The sequence below is a fragment of the Euleptes europaea genome, chromosome 2, assembly GCF_029931775.1.
Source record: "Euleptes europaea isolate rEulEur1 chromosome 2, rEulEur1.hap1, whole genome shotgun sequence".
Lineage (NCBI taxonomy): Eukaryota > Metazoa > Chordata > Lepidosauria > Squamata > Sphaerodactylidae > Euleptes > Euleptes europaea.
The window spans coordinates 81,530,592-81,535,201 of NC_079313.1; the positions used below are offsets into that span (position 1 = coordinate 81,530,592).

The 4,610-nt window shown below is 45.5% G+C and overlaps 1 non-coding gene across 1 annotated transcript; it reads right to left on the reverse strand.

Moving 5' to 3' along the window:
* Positions 1–840: 840 nt before the first annotated feature.
* On the reverse strand, positions 841–912 carry TRNAA-UGC (transfer RNA alanine (anticodon UGC)). The gene has a single exon. It is a non-coding gene; the product is annotated as a tRNA-Ala (tRNA).
* Positions 913–4,610: the final 3,698 nt, after the last annotated feature.

Genomic DNA, 4,610 nt, shown 5'->3' on the forward strand with positions numbered 1-4,610 from the left:
TGAGTATATCTCGAAACTTCTAGCCTTGGGTCACGACCAAGTCAGGTAATCACAGGCCTTTCAGTAGCAACTGTTAATATAAATATACCGCAAGGGCATATAAACCCAGATCCACACTCCGCTGTGACTAATAAGAAAGCACATCGAGGCAGAGCCTCCTGTTGCTAAGAGCTTGTGGTTTCACTATAGCAACTGCCAAAGTAGTTGCACATGCTGCCAGTTAGTAATGTGGGTGCGGAGCTGGGCCTTTAATTGTTGCCAGAGTGTTCTATGGGTGTTTTCAAAAAGTCACTCTCCCACCTGCAGCCTGAAGTGGCATAGTCCAGGAAAAGCTTCACCATTTCATCCTGCCTAATGCATAAGCTGGCACCAAGTCTGAGTGGCTGGTGTGAGCTGCCAAGAGAGGGCAGAGCCTAGATCATCACTGGTGATGGTTGCATCAGCTAAGCCTATTAAATTCCCTATATCACTTTACTGCTGAAGTTAAATATCAGACTACAGAGTAGCACGTTGTGCATTAGGCTTAGAAGAACCCTGCTTAGGGACTGAACTCTCGACCCAGTCACCCAAGCAAATATACACAGTTCTTCATAAAATCATTTCCTCGTAACTCCTAGAGACATACTCCGTTTTCAAGGCAGCGCTGGACCAGTGGTTTCCACTCTGGAATGTATCTGTTCCGTCTTCCCCTGCCCCAAGCATTTTGTGAATAGCACTAGCTGCTGCTAAGAGAGAAGCTTAAACACATGAAGCTGCCGTATACTGAATCAGACCCTTGGTCCATCAAAGTCAGTATTGTCTACTCAGACCGACATCACCTACTTGCCTAGTCCCTTTAACTGGAGATGCCAGGGATTGAACCTGGGACCTTCTGCATGCAAAGCAGATGCTCTACCACTGAGCCACAGCCCCTCCCCATCATGAAGCTGCTTCATCATTCTGACACAGACCAGTGCCTGAAGGGAAACTGGACTAACCTAGGATGTGCCTAAGTTGACACATGCTGCTTGTGTCCTCTAAAGACAAATAAGGCATCTTGCCCCAGGTAACATCTGCCCTTCTAAGCCCAAATAAGGTTGTTATTGTCACCAGGAAGCAACATCTCTATAAAGGAAGATGGAAAGCTGTGCAACTGCACAAGACAGAGGCTTCTGACACCACTTAGCCACTCTTCTGGAAGTCCTTTTTCTATATATCAAGCATAAATCAATCCACAATTAAAGCATGGTTGCCACCAGCTCCCTACTGAAAGGTCCCTGCTTCCAGAAGTAATTGACCTTGCCTGATAACCGTTTTCTGAAGTTAACCACCAGAGGGCAGAAGATGCATTTCAGTTTCTCTTGGCAATTTCAGAAATGGAAGGGTCTTTACTTGTGTCAAAGGGTGAAAACGCACAGTCGCTTTAGCCTCCTTTACTCCCTGTTTCAGCCAGGATCCAACGCAGTTGGGCGAAAACACATGTGTTCGATCCTGGCTGAATCCTGGCTGAAACAGGGAATAAAGGAGGCTAAAGCGACCGTGTGTTTTCGCCCAAAGACAGCCTGTAACAAAAATTCACGATTCAGATCGGGATATAATGAGGGTGAGGAATCAGTCTGGTGCTGCAGAACTTTGGAACAAGGGGCCTCCTAAGGGTACAAAGGCTGATTTTTTTAGTTCAAGATAGTCTGATTTCTTAAGCAATTTTACTATATTATTTCAAAATTTCAAGGCACACTTGAAAACTGTATGAGTGAGAAGTTGGGAGTTGTGGTTGAAATAAAAGCCCATACAGCAGTCTCCGTTCATGGCAGTCTCAGGCCTACCAGCCCTAGATGAGGTTATACTATGTTGTTATGTATATTCTCCTATACTCTGTGTTGCTATTTTTACTTATTTATTCATTTGTGAATGTTTCTAACTCCCCACCCCCCTTTCTTCCAACACTGCTAGAACAATTTGGACTAATCTTTGGTTAATATGCAGATGACATCCAACTCTATATCTCCCTTTCAATAGAATCAGGGTAGATATCTAAAATAGATGTCTGGAGGCAATAATGGACTGAATAATGGCAAACAAACTAAGACGGGCAGCCCACTCCTGAGCCTGGAGCAGCCAGGGACAGCACCGCGGCGCCTCCAAAACAGTTCCCTGGCCGCCGAAAGGCTTTAAAAAGCCTTTTGGAGTCTTTTTAAATTTTTAAATGTGGCATTTTGCCCCATTGAAAACAGCGAGGCTGCGCCCGCAAAAAAAGCTGGCACAGGAACGCTGTTCTTGCCGTCGGTGTACCAGGGCAAAAGGGGACAGGAAGCTGCCTACTGGCAGCTCTGCCGCCCGGCATGCCCTGGGAATGACCCCTGGGACACCGGCACGGGGCTTTGCGCCAGTGGGATGCTGGCGGAAGGCCCAGCCAGCATTCTTGGGTGGCGCTGCCGTGGCAGCACCGGGAGACCGGTGTCTGGGTCCCCCCACCAGTGTCCGCGCCAACCTGGATGGTGTAAGTGGCATGGCTGGCGGCAGCTGTGCCACATGGTAGCGTAGCCCTTTCCTGGCCTCCAAAGGACTTTCATCCTTGCAGGTCAGGAATGGGCTGTTAATCCTGATAAGACTGAGGTACTGTTGGTCGATAATAAGGTCAGCCAAAGATTGTGAAATCAGTTTCTTCTAGGTGGGATTGCACTCCTCCTAAAGAAACAGGTTTGCAGCTTGGATGTGCTTTTCAATCAGGATCAACAGATGGCGATACAGATTTCCTTGAGTCATATACCATCTTTTACCAATTCCAGATGGTTTGCCAACTATGACTGTTTCCTAAGAAGTAGGATTTGGCTACAGCTATCCATGCTTTGGTTACATCTCACTTAAGAAACCCCATCGATAAACAGAAATTTCTGCAGAATGTCTGTGCACAGCTGGATTGCTGCAATGTGGGGTCCATGTGGGGTCACCCTTGAAGGTTGTTTGGAAACTTCAATTGGTTCAAAATGCAGTCAGTGGTAGGGGATACAACCTATACATACCATACTACTTTTAAAACAGCTTTGCTGACTTCCAGCATACTTCTGAAAACAATTCAAAGTGCTAGTCACTACCACTAAAGCCCTATGTGTACTAGAACCAGAGTATCTGAAGGAAGCGTTCTTGTGTATGTACCTTCCTGACAATAGTGATTACATCATCAGCGGTCCTGCTCCATATACTCCCACATTCAGCTGAGCAGCAAAAACAAGACCTTTTTACTTGTGGCCCCAAATTATGGAGCTCCCTCCTTACAGGGGCTCTAACTTCTCAATCCTTCAGGTGCCAGGAACAGACCTTTCTATTGCCCCCCCCCCCTCAAGTGTTTAGATAATTGACCTTTATTCCTGTGGATCCATATTTTTTCATTGTTATCTTATGTTGCCTTCTAAGATCTTTATTTTCACGTTTCAGATGGAAGCTGTTTTTATTTTGCAATTATTTGTACAGTTTATTGTTTTCAAGTGATGCTGCATTTTAAGGTCACTCGCTGTTTTGATTATCGCTCTATTAATTATCTCAATGTTGCTGTTATTTTATTTTGTTGTATGTTTATGATTTTCTTGTATTGATATTTGTAAGTTACCTCATAGTGTATTTGTATGGAGAGGAAGGATGGATAAGATTCAAACCAATTAAAGAGTTTGGCAGTTTGTAAAAACTTGGCAGGCTCAGGCCAGGTGCTAAAAGAGCCAGCGTGGTGTAGTGGTTAAGAGCGGTGGGCTCTGATCTGGAGAATCGAGTTTGATTCCCCACTCCTCCACATGAGCAGTGGAGACGTATCTGGTGAACTGGATTTGTTTCCCCTGCTGGGTGACCTTGAAGCCTGTTGGGTGACCTTGAGCTAGTCACATTCTCTCAGCCTCACCTACCTCACAGGGAGTCTATTGTGGGGAGGGGAAGGTGATTGTAAGCCGGTTTGCTTCCTCCTTAAGTGATAGAAAAAGCTGGCATATAAAAACCAACTCATCCTCCTCCTCCTCCTCCTCCGGTGGAAGGAAATGACCCATTGCTCCATAGTGAGAGAACATGAATGGAGGGCAAATGTGGAATAAGCTCCTTGGCATCTTTAGCCTTCTAGCACCACTAATGTAATGTTCAGTCCTTCAGGAAGTGGCACAATTCCCTCTGGAGCAGGCTGATCTTACCCCAAAAGGTCAGTTGAAAGAAACGCCCCCTGTCTGCACCTTCAGAAAGAGAAACTGAGGACAAACTCATGTGACTAAGCTGGCATGTCGTGAATATAGGTCTGTGCAGAATTGAGTGCTCATCATGTGACATCAAGCAGTGAATGCTCAGCAGCAACTCTCATAGTTACTATACTGTTGCAGAGGTGCTGAAATGTCAGAATTGCAAGTAAGCTGGTAACCAGTGGCACCTTAAAGACTAACAACATTTATTTCAACACATTCTTTCATGGATCACATCTCGCCTTTTCAGACATGTGAAAGGAAGATCATGCTGGGAAGTCTTCTTAAGGACAGAGAGGCTTGGTGTGAATTCCACCACGAATCCTACAAGTGTAAATTCTCAAGACACAAGGCAGAATTCACACAAAGCATCTCTTCCTCAGCTCCTTTCCCCTTCACTGTAATCTTACCCTTAAGAAA